The sequence below is a fragment of the Dendrobates tinctorius genome, unplaced genomic scaffold, assembly GCF_039654945.1.
Source record: "Dendrobates tinctorius isolate UK_male_01 unplaced genomic scaffold, ASM3965494v1 ptg000003l, whole genome shotgun sequence".
NCBI classification, from domain to species: Eukaryota; Metazoa; Chordata; class Amphibia; order Anura; family Dendrobatidae; genus Dendrobates; species Dendrobates tinctorius.
Genome location: NW_027361671.1, coordinates 63404190 through 63422749, shown reverse-complemented (window position 1 = coordinate 63422749; position 18560 = coordinate 63404190). Strand labels below are relative to the sequence as shown.

General features: G+C 46.6%; 1 protein-coding gene across 6 annotated transcripts in view; it reads right to left on the bottom strand.

The window, feature by feature from the left end:
- The window catches only part of TNFAIP8 (TNF alpha induced protein 8), a 205356-nt gene that overhangs the window by 27651 nt on the left and 159145 nt on the right, over nt 1–18560 (bottom strand). The window lies entirely within an intron of this gene.

The following is an 18560-nucleotide window of genomic DNA, read 5'->3' as shown; positions in this document are numbered from 1 at the left end:
ACTAAAAAATAGAGTTTAAAAAAAAATAATTTTTCCTCCTTTTCTCCCATATTACAAAGAAATTAAAAAAAAAATAGGCATTAGACCGACCGGTAATTATGTTTCCAGGAGTCCATCCTGACAGCACCAGGGAGGACGTCCCTCGCCTCCTTGCAGGGACAGGAAGAACACACAAGAGGTTAAAAACAGTCTCCACCTCATTCCCTCATGGTTTTTCCAAGTACCACACCGTGGATGATGCAACTGAACACTTTATTTACAGAATCATATTACGACATATAACATAATTATTTCGGGAAGGGAACTATCCGTGCTGTCAGGATGGACTCCAGGAAACATAATTACAGGTAGGTCTAATGCCTATTTTCCAGGACGTCCCTCCTGACAGCACCAAAGTATCCCCTTAGGGTGGGATGACTGCCTGGAGAACCATTCTCCCGAAAGCAGTCTATTGGTTAGATAATACATCTAATTTGTAATGTTTATAGAATGTGTCTAACCTGGACCAGGTTGCGGCCCTACAGATTTGGTTTACTGAAGCCCCTGCCCTTTCTGCCCAGGAAACTGATAATTTCAACTTGTGTTGAGTGAGCTTTTAACCCTTCTGGGGGAGGAACCCCCTGAGAGACATAGGCTAAACTGATTAGCGATGTTATCCATCTCGCGATGGAGGCGTTTGAGGCTTTCCTCCCTTTGTTTCCCCCCCCCAAAGAGTAGAAATAGGTTATGGTCCTGTCTCCACCCCTGCGTGGCCTTGATGTAATCAATAACTGCCTGGCGTACGTCTAATTCGTGCAGGGCCTTTTGTCATTTGAGGGGTTCTCACAAAAGGAAAGCAAAATTATTTCCTGGTTTAAGTTCTGGACTGACGCAACTTTGGGCAAAAGGTGGGGTCTAGTCTCATGATTATACGATCCTCCCAGATTCGGAGATATGGGTCTCGGATAGACAGCACCTGTATCTCACTTATCCGTTTCGCGGTGGCGATCGCCACTAAGAATGCTACCTTCATGGTTCGATGTGAAATTGGCATCTCCTGGCTCTGGATAAAGGGATCTAAGCAAAGGGACCGCAGGACAAGACTAAGATCTCATGGGGGGACTGACCTCCTGATTGTGGGACGTAACCTCTGAATTGCCCTGATAAATCTTATTACCCAGGGATGGGAGGCCAAGGGGTAATCAAGAAACGCGCTTAATGCCGAGATCTGGACCTTCAGCGTGCTAGGCCTAAGTCCTTTATTAAAGCCTGCCTGAAGGAAATCTAGTATCTTTGGGATGTCTGGTTTTCCTTCCGCTGAGTCGGGCCTGCCACAATCTAGACAGAATCTTTACCAAATTTTGTGGTATATCGCAGAAGTTACGGGCTTTCTGCTGGCCTGAATAGTCGATATGACCTGGTCTGACAGGCCTCGAGCCCTCAGGATCTACCGTTCAGGATCCAGGCTGACAGGTGAAGTCTTCCTGGATCTTGGTGAAGAACCGGCCCCTGGTGAATGATGTCTTCCCTCTGTGGAAGCAGAAGTGGTCGATCTTCTGCCATAATCCCCAGGAGTGGAAACCAGCTCCTTTTCGTTCAATAAGGTGCTATCAGTAGCACTCTTGCCTGATCGTCCTGAATCTTCCTGAGGATGGCTGGAATGAGAGCTATCGGGGGAAATGCGTATGAGAGAGTCTGCCCCCACTTCTGGCTTAGGGCGTCTACCCCTTCAGGATTGTCCAGTGGATTCAGAGAGAAAAACCTGAAGGTCTTGGTATTCTTTCTGGTTGCGAAGAGGTCTATGTGCGGACTTCCCCAGCGCTGGCATATGTTTTGGAAAATCTTGGTGTTCAGCTCCCACTCCGTGGGATAGATCTTCTGTCTGCTTAAATAATCTGCCACTGTATTTTGTGATCCTTCGAGATGGACGGCTGTTACTGACAGAACCGTATTTTCTGCCCAGGGAAAAATCTTTTTTGCCAGGTCCTGGAGTGCCCAATGCCTTGTTCCTCCTTGATGCTGGAGGAAGGATACCGCCGTCACATTGTCCGATAGAATCTTGACGTGTTGGTTTTTTAGTCGGTCCTGATTTCTTCTTAGGGCCTCCCATGTGGCGTAAAGTTCCTTGTAGTTGAAGGAAGTGGACCGCATGTTTGCCAGCCATTCTCCCTGAAGAATTCTGCCTTCTAGATGAGCCCCCCAGCCCCATTTGCTGGCGTCTATAGTGATTATGACGCATGGGGAGGTTCTTTTTACTGCTGGAGACAAGGCCATTTTCTTGTCTAGGGAGATCTGGTGACGATCCCAGGTGGCAAGTATTTCTTTTTGAAGGGTTCTCGAATGGAACTGTGCCCATCGGACACAAGGGATGCAGGATGTCATGAGGCCCAGAGCGCGCATTGCTACTCTGATGGAAACGCAGCCTTTTTGAAGTTCCTTCATGCTGTCTCGTATCTTTGTCTGTTTTTCTGGTGGTAAGAAGAAAGTTCTGCTTCTGGAGTCCAGTAGTACTCCCAAATTTTTTTTTTCTTTTTTCTGGTACTAGGTCTGATTTTTCTTTGTTTATGATCCAGCCCAGGAACTCTAGAACCTCTATTGTCTTCTCCTTGTGCCGCCGCAGTTCCTCTGTTGATCTCGCCACCAGGAGGAAGTCGTCTAGGTATGGAATGATGATTATTCCCCGATTTCTTAGGAACGCCACCACTTCCGCAATTAGCTTCGTAAAGACTCGAGGCCAGACCAAATGGAAGACACTGAAATTGAAAGTGGCAAGTCCGATTCTGAAGTCTTACTGCAAACCTCAGGAATCTCTGTGACATTGGGTGAATTGGTACCTGATAGTAGTTACTTTTCAGGTCCAGGGTACACATCAGGGCATTCTTGCCTATCAGATGGACTGTGGATCTGATTGACTCCATTCGGAATTTTTTGTACGTTACCCAGGCATTTAAGGGTTTCAGGTTTATAATGGTATGGGATTCTTCGGATGGCTTCGCGATGGCAAATAGGGACGAAGAGTGGCCCGCCCCAATTTCTGCCCGGGGAACCGGAATTATCACACCGGAGTCTGCCAGTTCTGTCACGTCGACCCACATCTGGGGGTCGTCTTTTATTCTGCGGGGAGAAATGGACCTTTCGGGGGGAGGGGATGAAAATTCTATTTGGTAACCCTCTGCTATTGTTCTCAGTACCCACTGATTTTTTGTGATCTGAGACCACTAGGAACTGAATTCTCTGAGTCGACACCCTATGTTGATATAGTCATGTTCTTCTGGATCTAGTACGAGATCCAGAAAGGGGGGGGCTCTCGATCTTCCAGCTCTAGAGTGGGTGCTACCGTAGGAACCCCTCTGAGAGCTCCCCTGGTATCTATAGTACTGCTGTCTTCTATATCCCCCGTGTCTACGAAAGGGCTGATCCCCAGGTTTCTTTTCCTCTAGGAACCCTTTCTTTACATCAGATGCTTTTTCTAATATATCGTCTAATGCTGGGCCAAAGACTTTTAACCCAGAGAAGGGAAGGGCACAGAGCTTGTTTATAGAGGCTCCGTCACCAGTCCAGGTCTTTAACCAGATGGCTCTGCGTGCCGAATTTGACAAAGAGCCATTCCGGGCAGAAATTCTAACGGATTCTGCCGATGCATAAGCTAGGAAGGCTGTGGCTGACTTCATGATCAGAAGTGAACCTATAATTTCCTCCCTTGGGGTTTTATTAGTTAACTGTTCCTCTAACTGCCCCATTAAAACATAGACCTTGCTACCGAAGTAGCTGCTACGTTTGTTTTAATTAAGGCTGCTGATGTTTCCTAGGCCCGCCTTAGTAGGTTATCCGCTTTCCTATCCACGTCCTAGACATGTCCTCAAAGGGGATCGTTGTTTTCTTGGCCACTTTTGCCACAGGGACATCAATTTTGGGAACTACCTCCCATTCTTTAATGTCCTCGGGATATCACGAGACGCTTTTCCGCCTTCTCCCATTCCTCCAGGACCATAGCTCACACATGGTCGTTCACTGGGAATACTACTTTTCTCTGCGCCCTAAAGCCCCCGAACATCATGTCCTGTCTGGACTGAGATTTCTGGACCTCCTCAATCTGCATTGTGTCTCTGACCACCTGTACCAGATTGTCTGTATAATACGAGGAAAAGAGGTATCTTTTCCCATACTCCGGTTCGCTAGTGCCCAGCTCGCCTTCTTCCTGATCCGACTCCGAGGAGTAGGAACCTTCCTCTGAACTAGGTTCCATCTCCTGTCTGGTTCGCTTAGCACTGGGGCCTGGACTGGTTGGCTGTGGCTGGGACAGGGTGGCCACGGAAGCCTGGACCTCCTCTCGAATCAGCGATCTCATCTCCGATAGGAGGGATGGCTGTTCGCCCTTCATTACTTTGGCCGTACAGGTGTCGCACAGCAACTTCTTGTGCTTGCTGGGGAGCTTAACCCTGCATACGGGACACTTATTGGGCTTCCCTGGGTCTTTCTCCGCCTGCTTGGTCGTGGGAGTGGGCGCTGTCAGTTGTGCCTTTTCCTGCATAGTGCAAGAGAGGGACAGTCAGGCTCTGATTTGCCCAGGCCGGGTCTCGGTCGGTCGTTCTGAGCTATGCGCACTTACCCCGTCCGGGTCGATTCTGTCCTGGTTCTCCATCCTTGCTGTGAGCCTCTGCGAGGTCAGGACAGGCGGGTGCTGCCTGTCTCGCTGATGCCGCGCTCTGCTCCTTCAGAGCGCCCGCCGGCGGCCTGTATTTCCGGCGCTCTGACGTCACCGGAAGTGCACCGCGGTCTCTGCACGTGACTTCCGGTCCCCGAACTGCTGCCGGCGTTGAAGCTGAGAGCCTCTGCTGCGGGAGGAAGCAGCTCTACCCAGGGGGCTCATCCCTCCCCTGGTCTCTGTGGCTGAGGGACCCCCACCCAGGAGGGTTTCAGCGCCGGGGCCGCTTCACAGGAGGAAGGATTGGCAGGGCCGCCCGATCCCCCTGGACCCTTCCGGTAAGCCGACTCCTCTTGTGCATCCCTCCATGCAGGGACAGGAAGAAAACACTGAGGGAATGGGGGTGGAGACTGTTTTTAACCTCTTGAGTGCTCTTCCTGTCCCTGCAAGGAGGCGAGGGACATCCTCCCTGGTGCTGTCAGGAGGGACGTCCTGGAAAAAAAAATAAGCACATTCAGTATCATCATGTCTGTAAAAGTCCATTTTGTCAAAATATAAATTTAATTAAACCGAACAATAAATAGAGGAAAAAAAAAAAATCCAAAGTTGAAAGTTTTTTTTTGGCATACCTCCCTAATAAAAATGCAATAAAAAGCTCAAAACTTGTTGATTGGTTGGTGTCCGACTGCTGGGAACCTCAAAGATCAGCAGACTAGGGAGCACGCTCGGCAGCCCCTTAGGGAATTCAAGGTACATAGATGAAGCATGCGCACTGCCGCTCCCATTCCCAGTACTGCTGGTCAGTGCTGGTTCCCGTAGTGTGACTAGGTGGTAACTGGCTTTCACACGACAACCTTGGCATCACTATAATACTTCTGACCTGAAGAATCAAGTTGTCTGCACAATGAACACCATAACAATTGAACCCAAACAATATTATAGGAAAAAAGAATGGTGTCATTAAAAAAAATTACAAATTGTCCCATAAAAAACAAGCCCTCATATTGCTAAGTTATTGATAAAATAAAAAAAAGTAATGGCTCATTAAAGTAGAGAAAACAAACCAAAACCGGTCAGGTGTAAGCGGGTTAATACCATGTGGCAACCACCTAAAGCTCCTCTAATAGATGGCCATTCGCTTCTATGCCAAGTATTCACCAAGAATGTCATGATTTGACAGTGGTCATCACCCGGGCACAGTAAACGCTTATCTTTAAACTCTTGACTTACTAAACACTTAAATATTTCCAATGTAGATTTATTTGCATAGTTCACATGCAATAAACGCAATACCAGCATTCTCTGCCTCATCGTTAAAAGTCACACGTGTCCGCTTTATAGAAACTCCCAGCTATGCCCCATTACCTGCACATTTCTTCCAGTTTATGGATATCATATCACTGTAAACCATCCACTTTCACCCCTTAATGAAGTGGCCAGAAATGACCTTAAAGGGAACCAGACATGTGATTAATACCGCCTAAACCATTGCGGTACGAAACAGAGCCCGGCAGCGCAATTGCAGCCGGTTATATATGGTAATTCTCGGAAACACTCCAGCATTTCAGAAAGGAAAGACTATAAAAATAAACCTGAGTGGTCCAGCACAGCCCCTGGCCGGCTCTTCTCAGCACTGTCTCCTTCCTATGCTCCCTGGCTTCACCTTCAAAGTTTATTTCCTCTGAAATACTGGAGCATTTCAGAAATCAATATACCTGGCAAAATCGTGCCGCTGTAGGAGGAACGGCCCCTGTCGAGTGTCCGGGCCGGAACCAAGGGAGCCGTCATGTGGGTTCCGGGGGAAACTGTCCCCGGGGGGCAGAATTCGGGAACAGACCGTTGTGACAGACAGATGGGCTGGGGGAGGGACCAGTATAAAGGAGGCGGGGAATTCCCGGGACGATGAGTCAGCAGACCGGGACAGAGACAGCAGGAGACCATGGGAGCGGCTGAAAGCGAGAACGACTCACCAGTGTCAGGGAGGACGCTCACCGAGGACTCCAGAAGGACGTTACCGAGGCGATCATCCGAGACTTGCTGCCCCGCTCCAGCCCGCGGCCACTGCGGCCCCAGTTGAACCCGCGGCCTGTTCCCCGCCACCCGCAGCTGCCCTGTTCCCACCAGTGGCCGCGGCAAGTACTGTCCCGGAGTGTGCAAAGACTTCGTCATCGCCTCAGCAACTGGGCCCAGCAACTACTACGCCGAAAGACCACCAACCCGAACGGCGAAGGACGTCTGGACAGCTAAGTTGACTTTATAATTGAGGACCCGTAGTAGGCCATACCGCAGCCCTATAGTGACTGGCTGCTGCCGGAAGTAGTCGTGTTCTACCCGTTTGTGTGTGCTTGTATAGAACCCCTGCAAGGGCCACCCGTGTTACCCCTTTTGGTGATCAGGCCGGGACTGAGGAAAGTTCCCTCTAGTCTTATAAACGTTATTATAGAAAGCACCAAATTGTCTCGCGACTCCTCACTGCATCCTGCGTAGCTGCAAACACCACACCACCAGCCTTTAAATTCATGCTGCCCGCGGTTTGGGCAACGTAAATCAGATGACAGGATCCATTTAATGAAGATTTTTTTTTTCCATTTTTGCTTTCCAGCCATAACTTTATATTACCACCAACGCTTTGTTTTATGAAGGACAAATTGATTAAATATTTTAGAAAATATTTGGAAGGTGTTTATTTGCAATGCAAATAAAGCAAAAATTGTGCGGTTCACGTTTCCTAAGAACAAACCAGTTGAGTGAACTCTCCAAGCTTTCTCATATTTTTTCCATTGGAGATTTTTCATTATTTTTTTTATTGTTTTGTTAAATATGTATTTTTTAATATAATTTGCCAACCAAGATATCATAAAAGATCATATTTTGTCTTTTATTGCTAATTTTTTCCACCATAACTGGGGTTTTCATATGACGTACAGTTCCAGGGGAAACTGCCCAGCATAACAAAGCTGCTATATACTAGCAGGCCCAGATCCGGTCTGCCCGTGACTTCTGTCACTGCTGTGGGCTGAAAACCAGCGATTATGTGAGCTCTCCTCTTGCAGTGGGGTGATGAAGACAGAAGCGGTAATAAACATCCCCAGCGTCTTTGGCTGTGCCTTCCAGCTGAGCACCAGACCTACTCCTGCTAAAATGCAGGAGATATAACACTACACCGGACATTATACAATGGCGCAGGGATAAAAGTCCATTACCAAGAGTGGTAAATTTACAAGCTCTGTACAACTCTGCATGTATTACTGACAGCTTTCTGTGTACACGGTACCTTGGCAGAAAGCTGCAAGTTAATGGTGGGGATCAGAAGCCCTGAATATGGAGGACTATATGGTAGCAGTTTTACTGATGATTAAAACTATAGCAAACAGCCTTTTAAATTACTCATCCCTGGAATCAGGGTTTTTGTTTCTAAATTAGGCCTCTTTCACACATGTATGAAAAAATGGTACCGGTGTCATTAGTGTTTCGGATCCATGTCTGGTTCGCGAGTCCGTTTTCACCATCAGTGTTTTTCATGGATGGATAAACTACAAAGCTTCTCCTATTTTTCACAATGTTAATTACGGACAGCACACCGATGCCATCCATGTGCCACACGCATTATTCACTGAACCATGGAATTGTATTGGCACTTTTCATCCATGCTGTCAGTAAAAAAACAGACATGTCTCCCTGGGTTTTGCATGGACACACGATCTGTGAAAGGTAGACTATATGGGTATATGTTGTTATGTGTGAAAAACGGAGATTAGACCTACCGGTAATGTGATTTCCGGGAGTCCATCCTGACAGCACGATGGGGGTTGTCCTTTCATCCTTACAGGGACAGGAAATGCACGAGAGGTTAAAGGTCCCCTCCCACCTCCACACTCCAGTGATTTTTCCAAGTACCACACTAGTATGGATGCAATTAATATTTATTGAGATTTTAGTACAAGCATAGTAACACAAATACAAATCATCTGGAGGGAACTACCAGTGCTGTCCTATCCTGACAGCACACTGGGGAATACCAAAGTAGGAATTCGCTTAGGGTGGGACTACAGCTTGTAACACCTTACGACCAAAGGTCGTCTGGCTGGCTGTTAACGTGTCCAATTTGTAATGTCTACAGACAGTGTTTAGTGTAGACCAGGTGGCGGCCATGCATATCTGCTCTACTGAGGCCCCCGCCCTCTCTGCCCATGATGTTGCCATTGCCCTGGTGGAATGGGCTCTAAGCCCCTCTGGCATAGGTAATCCCTTGGCTTCGTACGCAGAGGCGATAAGTGAGGTTATCCATCTTGCTAGGGTGTGTGTAGATGCGCCTCTACCCCTATTTTTACCCCCGTACTGGACAAACAATTTTCTGTCCCGTCGCCACTCTTGCGTGACCTCTAGGTAGTGTGTGACTGCTCGTCTGACGTCCAATGAGTAAAAGAGTTTTTCTTTATCATTTTTGGGAGATGGGCATAATGAAGGTAGGACTATCTCCTGGTTTAAGTTCTGGGGAGATACTACCTTAGGGAGGAAACCTGGGTTTAGTCTTAGTATTATGCGGTCCTCAAAAGATCTGTATGTAGGGATTCTGGACTGACAAGGCCCTAATTTCTCCCAGCAGCTTGGCTGAGGTGATGGCTACCAGAAAGATGTTTTTTTGTGTGAGCCTTGTGATGTCTATTTCAGAGATTGGCTCGTAAGGAGGACTGCATAGGGCATTAAGTACCAGATTTAGGTCCCAAGGGGGAACTGTTTTCCTTAATGTGGGTCTTAATCGCTGGATGGCTTTTGTAAACCGCGCTATCCATGGATGAGAGGCTAAGGAGACATTAAAGAAAGTACTTAGAGCTGCTATCTGGACTTTTAACGTGCTTGGAGTTAGGCCCTTACTAAATCCTGCCTGCAGGAAGTAAAGGATCTGCGGGATATTCAGGCGAGACGGGTATATGGGGGTACTACCACTTTCTGAGCAGAACTTCCTCCAGATTTTCAGATATATAGCCCTCGTAACGGGTTTACGGCTATCCTGCAACGTTGCGATCACCTGGTCGGAAAGGCCTCTGGATTTTAAGATATCCCTTTCAGGATCCATGCTGCCAACTGAAGGTTCTCCGGATGTGGGTGCAGAACTGGGCCCTGGGACAGGAGATCCTCTGCCATTGGCAAGTGGAGTGGCCCCTCCAGAGCCATCTTCTTCAGGAGAGGGAAGCAACTTCGCTTGGGCCAAAATGGTATGATTAGCATCACCCATGCTTGGTCTTCCTGGATCTTCCTGAGGACTCTCGGAATCATAGCGATAGGGGGAAAACCGTAAAGCAGTTCCTTTCTCCAACTCTGGCTCAGGGCGTCGACTCGTTCTGGATGGTCTGCTGGGTTGAGGGAGTAGAATCTCCTTAGTTTGGCATTCTTCCTTGTTGCGAAAAGATCCAGCTGGGGGGTTCCCCACCGGTGACATAGATCTCTGAAGATCTCTTCCTTTAATTCCCATTCAGTGGCTCGTACTTCCTGTCTGCTCAGATAGTCGGCTATGCTGTTCTGGGAGCCTTATAGGTGTACTGCTGACAAAGAGCGAACATTGTTTTCTGCCCAGGTGAGGAGACGGGCTGCTAGGTCCTGCAGTTTCTTGTGTCTTGGGCCCCCCTGATGCCGTAGGAATGCTACTGTAGTCATGTTGTCTGACATTATCTGTGTTGATCCTGTAGCTCTGCGCTGCTTCGTTTTAGCGTGTCACACACTGCTCGAAGCTCTCTGTAATTTGAGGACTGCACGAGGATGTTCCCAGGCCATGTTCCCTGCAGGTACTTTCCTTCCAGATGGGCTCCCCATCCATCTCTGCTGGCGTCCGTGTCGATTGTTACGGATGGTGATAGGATCGAAGGCACCCCCTGGCTGATGTTTCTGTGACTGATCCACCATTTTAGCGATGCTTTCAAGGCTGGGGATGGCCGAATCTTCTTGTCCAGGGAGGACTGCCGTCTGTCCCATTTTGTTAGGATCTCCCTTTGTAGGCCTCTTGTGTGGGCCTGGTACCACCTTACACAGGGTATACATGCGGTCAAGGTACCCAGGATCTTCATAGCAGTCCTGATGGATATCTGATCCCGCCATAGCTGACGAACCTTGTCCCTGATGGGTTTCTTTTTCTCCTCCGGTAGAAACGAGATTCTTCTCCTGGAATCCAACATGACTCCCAGGAATTTCTTCTGGGTACTGGGCTGTAGGTCCGACTTCTGCTTGTTCTGGATCCAACCTAGGCTTTCGAGCGTGGTTATTACCGAGACTAGTTGCTGCTTTAACTCCGCCGTTGACTGGGATATTACCAGGAAGTCGTCTAGGTATGGCACGATGATTATGTCGTTCTGCCTCAAGTGTGCCACCATCTCGGCGACCAGTTTAGTTAATACTTGAGGTGCTGAAGCCAAGCCGAAGGGAAGAGCCTGAAACTGAAAGTGGTAGTACCTGCTTCCTTTTTTAGTGCAAAGCGCAGGAACTTCTGAGAGTGAGGGTGGATGGGAACGTGATAGTATGCGCTTTTTAGATCTATTGTGCACATAGCCGCGTTCCGGTCTATCAGCGGGGTGGTGGTCTTTAGAGACTCCATTCGGAATCTTTTGTATCGGATCCACTGATTTATTGGTTTTAGGGTAAATAATGGTTCGACTGTCTCCTGACGGTTTTTTTTACGGTGTAGAGAGTTGAATAGTGGCCCTGCCCTCTCTCCTTTTCTGGGACCGGAACTACTATCCCTGATTTTAGCAGGTCTTCTATGTCTGCCCAAATGGGATCTATAAGGGCCCTGGACCGAGGATTTGTTACGACGAACCGTGGTGGTGGGGTTGTGAATTTGCGGGTATAGCCCTGGGAGATCGTATTGAGGATCCACCGGTTTTGGGAGATGAGTTCCTATGCCCCCGCGAAGAGTCTGAGGTGACCCCCTACAGGTATGGCGTCATTGTCTCCTGCTTCTGGAGCTTTGTCTAGAGCGAGACGCGGGAGCCCTACTTTTTCCCCCTTTTGTGTACTCCCAGCGAGGCGATTTCCCCTTCCCTCTATATTCCTGTCTCTGGTTGGATCGGGGTCTCTGAAAGGGAAACGGTTTTTTGGGTTTTTCCTCCGGAAGACGTTCCTGTCATCTAAGGCATTCTACAGGATTTTATCTAAGGCCGGCCAAAATACCTTCCCACCTGAGAAGGGTATGGCACACAACTTATTTTTAGACTGATAGTCCCCTGACCAGGTCTTCATCCAAATGCCTCCAAATGGCTCGTTGAGCCGCATTGGACAAAGAATTATTCCTGGCCGCGGATTCGTAAGGATTCGGCAGAGGCGTCCGCCAAGAATCCGGTTGCGATTTTTAACAAGGGAAGGCCTTCTAAGATATCACCTCTAGGGGGTCTTATCTTTTAGTTGTTGTTCTAGGTGGTCGATCCATAGGTGCATGGATCTGGCGACCGATGTGGCGGCTATGTTTGTCTTCATAACTGCCGCAGAGGCCTCCCAAGCCCTCTTCAGGAGCACATCGGCCTTCTTGTCCATGGGTTCCTTGAGGCTGGAGGAATCTTTGAAGGGAATTGAAATCTTCGACACCCTGGCGACTGGGGTGTCGATTTTAGGCACTTCGTCCCAAGTGTTGATGTCCGCCTGGCTAAACGGTAGTTAAGTTTAAAGTCTTGAGGTATGACCAGTTGTTTCTGGAGGAAGCCGAGAATCATTGAACGGATATGGTCGTTAACTGGAAAGACCTGACGGATCCTCGCTCTCAGGCCTCCGAACAATTCGTCCTGGATGGATCTAGTCTTTGGGGCCTCCTTGATCTGCATGGTGCAGAGAAGCTCGTCTGTGTTGTTCAAGGGAAGAGGTATCTCTTCCCTATATCCAGGGGTTCCATTTATTGCCAATGCGTTTCGAAGGACTACTTCTTCCTCAGGGGATGACAAACATGTTTGTCATCCCCTGAGGAAGAAGCAGTCCTTACTTTGAAACGCGTTGGGAATAAATGATTCATCTTTCAAAATAATTGGGATTCTGTATGTTGTCGAGCAGCGCATGGAAGTCCATAAATTTGTTCCATAAGAAATGGTGCTGTGATCAGGCATACAAAAATGTTTTGCCACAGGTAGATCCAGTCTTTCTTCTCTTTTTGTGCGGTAATGAGAATTCATCCTTGTTCTCAGCTTTTGCCTTGTCTCCCCCACACACAGACCCCCACCCCAGTTGGACATTTAGTACAAATAATTAAGTAAACCACATTAGATGTGATGCAGCGGAAAGTACCGGAGATCTCGTAGTCCTGATGTGAGTTGGGGATCTTTATCTTGTCCGTGGTCATTATAAATGGACTGGTTTTACATTTTTTCCCGGTTGCAAGTAAAAGGTTCCTGCAGCAGTTGGAGAGGACAGGGAGCTTCTGACAGTGGTGCTTCTTAGATTTGGGGGCTGCCTAAAACACAGTAGTGGGGGGTCTGGAAAAATGGATTGTAATTAGGCACAGTGCAGCTCCCCTTAGCACCTCCAGATCACAGTAAATGATGCACCCAGAGCGCACAGACTGCCATGGTTCTCAATGGGTCTCGTTTACATATGACAACGCAGCCATCGCTAAGAAAAACGATCTCCGTTCACAATCTGTGTGTGTAAATGTAGCTTAACACCACACAGTGTGCGGACTCCCTGCCGAGCCCATATTTTTACATAGAATTTATCCTCTAAGATTGTGAAATTGAAATTGTGGCATACGCAAACACATACCATATGCTTGACAGCATTCTCCCAGTCTAGAGATGATCTTTTACATGGGGGTACATCACCAATCCACACCATTTTGTAATAGGAGTGTTGTTTCTGTTCCTTACATTGTTACCAAATCTTGAAGGACCTGTTTTGCATGTTGTCTTTAGGTACAAATTCCAAATATGATAGATGCATAAAAAATGCAAACTAAAACAATACAGGCTTTCCCTAGACAAGATATTGAAACACATTAATCACAATCAATCCAACCCACCCAGAAGAAATACAAAAACAAATAGAGCGAGTATCAGGTGCTAGTACAGCAAAGGGGTGCAAGCATCTTTAATATATATCTCCAGACTGCTGTGTACAAATTGTTAGTTGCTGGTAGGTTCCAGAACTCCCACCATAAGAGAGAATGTTACATTATTGCCGTCCAAATACCAGAGCAATGCAGCCTACTGGGAGACACCAAAACAGACAGATACTTTATAAGACCACTCTATGCACTATTACAAGTATAAGGGCGCCTACAGACAGCTGTATAATCAGCCCGAGTGCAATCCAACAAAACATCGGTGTGGACTCTGACCAATACTAGTCTATAGGGCCATTCAAAAGTCCGATGTTTTCCCTCGGACCAAGCATGTCCAAAAAAAAAAAAAAAAAAATCTCAGTATGGAAAATTTACATCCATAAAATCGGATTGCACTCAAAAAGGAAGTCAACTGAGTACATAAAAAATATTCGAACATTTGAGTGCTCTGATTTTCACTGCGTGTCAGAATGGAGAAGGTGGAGACTTTTTTTGTTTGCATCTTCTCCATATCCAAGAAAATCAGATCACAATATGCTAACAGTCTGATCAAACTCTGATCCGAGCATGATAAGCATAATCGGCCCATTTTTTTTGGCAACAGGAGAAAATATGGTCGTGAGACCTTAAATGGGTATTCTCTAGTTGTCTCTTGAGTAACTCCGAGGTAAGCAATTTCCTCACTTCCTTATTTCTTAGGACAGTGTGCTCCTCCTTGAGTGAAAGTTCTTGTCAGGAGCTCCGTCTTGCTACTACACATCAGTCTGTCACTATATGTTCTGACTCTACACTAATATCACTGCTTGAATGTATACAAATAACAACGTTTTTGAACAAGCTCTTTCTTGCGAGCCAGGGATCCATCCCAGTAGAGCACTTGTGTGTTTGCCCTGACCTCAGTCACTTCCGATGACGCTCATACACTGACACGCAGCCGGCAGGATAAACGCGCGATGTGCTAAGGATACCAGCAGGAACCATCCCCCCTTCTGCTTTTTCCCCATTCCAGTGCGGATAGGCTGGCATTCACATAAATACACAGCCACCCATCACCCTGACACGCCCCAGGAAGAAGATGGTGGCGAAACATGCGTTGGGGGTGAGGGGACGCCAGGAGCATTCTCTCCAGATAATCAGTTTTGATATATGGCATTTACTTGGATTTCATGGATATGGGCATAACTATATTGAACTCATAGTCGATTTGAGTTGGCCAACTACAACCTACATGATAAGCTCTAGTCTCACCATAGTCAGGAGCACTATACCTTGATACTTATGCTGACATTTACTCTGATTGCATTTTGGTCCATATAACATGGGCAGTTTTTACAATTGTGCTGTCTAGATTTTGTTAATCCTGTGGTGGGGTTATTCCATTTCTATGAAAGGCTTTTCGTCAGCAACTTTTATTAAAAGCAATATACTGATTTATTACATGGCTGCATACCGATTACTGCTGGATTGCTACCCTTGTGCTATAGTTTCTTTTGGTGCTGCTAATTTTTTGGCCCTCTTAAATTTTTGATATATTGTTTGTCGCCTATTACGGATTTCATGCTTTTTTAATTTTAGTCTTTTAAATATTGTTCAATAAAATTATGTTTTATCTTTATTTCGAGAGATCTCTTCTTTGCCGTATATAGGACTAGTTGCATTATGCATGAAGTGCCTCTATGATATTTGGACACTTGTTGATATAAGGACTGGTATCAAGAGCTGAGAGAGTGGGAAAGGAAATAATCAGATAACTGCTGTATAGAAATTAAGGAGATGGAGAGAGCTGACTGGAATTTTAGGAATTAACTCCTATACTGGAATGCAACTACAACAAACACTCAGTCATGATCTGGTAGCCAAGCTCTTTGAAAACAAGCTGTACACTATGAAAGATAAAAGCTCTTGCTGCATGAGAATTTCAGCAGATAGATAAAGCAAGTCAATTGCAAACTTGCTTAATTTCATGCTAACTAAAGCAATCTAATACCATGAGAATATCACACCCCAAATAACACATCAGATAAAATCAAATAAAAAAATCTGCAAACATTACATCCATATATATAAAAATGAGAAAATGAGTGTATGTATGTGTATGTATGTGTGTATCAGCGACGCCCACTGCGCATAGCTCCACCCAATCACTAAGCATCTTTCATTTCAACAGAGCTGTTTAAAAGAAGCTGAGCTGTGATTGGTTGCTATAAGCAACAGTTTTCCCACTCCACAACACCTCAGCAGACACTGACCGGGTGGGAGAAATCTAGCTTCCCCAGGAACATAAGCTCCCAGCCACTGTCTGCCTCCCCCAGAAAGGAGCAAAGAGCACATGACAAATGAATCACCCCCTCCCGTGCCCATATACCCATCACATATCCTCCATCCCTTAGTCCCATCTTCCCTCTTACAGGGATCCCCGGTATGGAAGTGAGGGCAAATCCACTCAGTGCTCTGGTTTTGACCCCAGGCCCCTCTTAAAGGGATCCCCGGCATGGAAGTGAGGGCAAATCCACTCTGCGCTTTGGTACTGACCCCAAGCTTAGGACTGTTCCACTCAGTGCTCTGGTTCTGACCCCAGGCTGACGGGATGATGTGGCATATTACGGGTAGTAGTCAAGTGGCTTTGATGGGATGATGTGGGATATTAGTGGTAGTAGTCCAGTAGCTCTGGCTGACAGGATGATGTGGGATATTAGGGGTAGTTGTTCGGTGGCTCTGGCTGACAGGATGATGTGGCATATTAGTGGTAGTAGTCCAGTGGCTCTGACAGGATGATGTGGGATATTAGGGGTACTAGTCCGGTGGCTCTGGTTGACGGGATGATGTGGGATATTAGGGGCAGTAGTCCGGTGGCTCTGGCTGACGGGATGATGTGGGATATTAGGGGTAGTAGTCGGGTGGCTCTGACGGGATGATGTAGGATATTAGGGGTAGTAGTCCGGTGGCTCCGACGGGATGATGTGGAATATTAGGGTTAGTAGTCGGGTGGCTCTGACGGGATGATGTAGGATATTAGGGGTAGTAGTCCACTGGCTCTGGCTGATGGGATGATGTGGGATATTAGGGGTAGCAGTCCGGTGGCTCTGAAAGGATGATGTGGGATATAAATGGTAGTAGTCCAGTGGCTCTGGCTGACGGGATGTGGGATATTAGTGGTAGTAGTCCAGTGGCTCTGGCTGACGGGATGATGTGGGATATTAGGGGTAGTAGTCCGGTAGCTCTGGCTGATGGGATGGTGTGGGATATTATAGTGATTGTGGCTATGCGGAGTGGGTGGGGCTCTACACAAATATAAATATATAATCATTATAATTTGTTATAAGTAACACCGTAGTAGTTAGTTACTATGTCCGGGCAACGCCGGGCTCTTCAGCTGGTATATAATAAAAGCCAAAGTGTGACAAAACTGACAAAGGTCACATCCAAAAGAACCTCAACATGTAGAACAGAGTGAAGGGATCACCAGAAAATAGAGAGGAAATCAAATCCAGGTACAAGGAAACAGATTCTACAGCATTTTGCACTGTGCCTATGCACTATGTTTTACATATGCCACTTATTTATCCGCATTTAGAATAATGCAAACACAGCGTAAAATGAAATCTGACAATGAAAGTTTCTTAATCTATGGTCAGGAAGCAGCTAAGGAAGCGGCTTTTGATAGCAGCAGTACACAGGAGACAGCAGGCGGTACTATCACTAACTTATGATCTGGATTTAAAACATATTGGTTAACGAAGTAACTCTAAGGCTATGTGCACACGTAGTTTTTAGGGTGTGCGGATTTTGGAGAGAAAACCGCAGGTAAATCCACAGGACAAAAGTCCTGCGGTTTATCTGCGGTTTTGCACCTCATAATGGATGAGGTGTAAAACTTCAGCGTTTCTGCACCAAACAATTGACATGCTGCGGATTGTAAACGGCAGCAAAACCCGCGCTGAAAAATCTGCAGCATGTGCACAGCGTTTTTTTCCATTGAAAATAAAGGTACTGTACAACGCAGCCGAATCTGCTGCGTTTCTGCAGAGACAAAACCGCTGCGGAAACGCAGATTTCACTACGTGTGCACATACCCTAAGGTTGTGTTCACACACAGTGTTTTTTTCGTGGTTTTTCCCACGGATTTGCCAAAAAATCTGTGGGAAAAACGTGATAAAGAAGCTTCCCATTCATTTCTAGGCGTTTTGCACTATTTGTGCACATTGATGCGTTTTTTTACCACAAAAAAAATGCATCGCGGTAAAAAACGCAGCATGCTCATTAATTTCGCAGATTTTTACGCGTTTCTGGCTTGTTCAATGCGTTTTGAAAACGCGCGGGAAAAAAACGCATCAAAACCACGCAAAAAAGCGACGAAAACGCAAAGACAAAAAAGGCGCAGTTTCTGGGAAGGGAGTCAGGTTTTTGAGCAGAAATTTTCTGCTACATGTGCACTTAGCCTAAATCAGCCACACTGCTGAACAGACACAAGGGGAATGGCAAAAATTCTCATCAATGTAGCCACTATCTAACGTTTTCCGTCTTTTACAAGCAGATGATACTGGACTAGAAGGCCAGGTTCAGGTGAAGCTTGAGATTTCTAGACCAGTCAGCGACTGGGTCAATACGCACCTCTGTGCCCTTATTCACATAGTAGGTAGATGCAGGAGATGTCTGCCATTACATGGCACACTTCTATTCCATAAACTGGACTAACAAGAGTGCAGTCCATTGTGCACACTCACAAAACACGGTTGTAAGAACATGGCCTAATGCAGAGGACATGATCTCAAATGCCCATGTAATTTTTCCTATGTGAAAAGTTTGGAATCACCGGTATAGGCAATGTGATCAAGGTTGCCAACCGTCCAGAAATTCCAGGACAGTCAAGAAAAATAGGGCTCATTTATGCCCTGTCCATAAGAA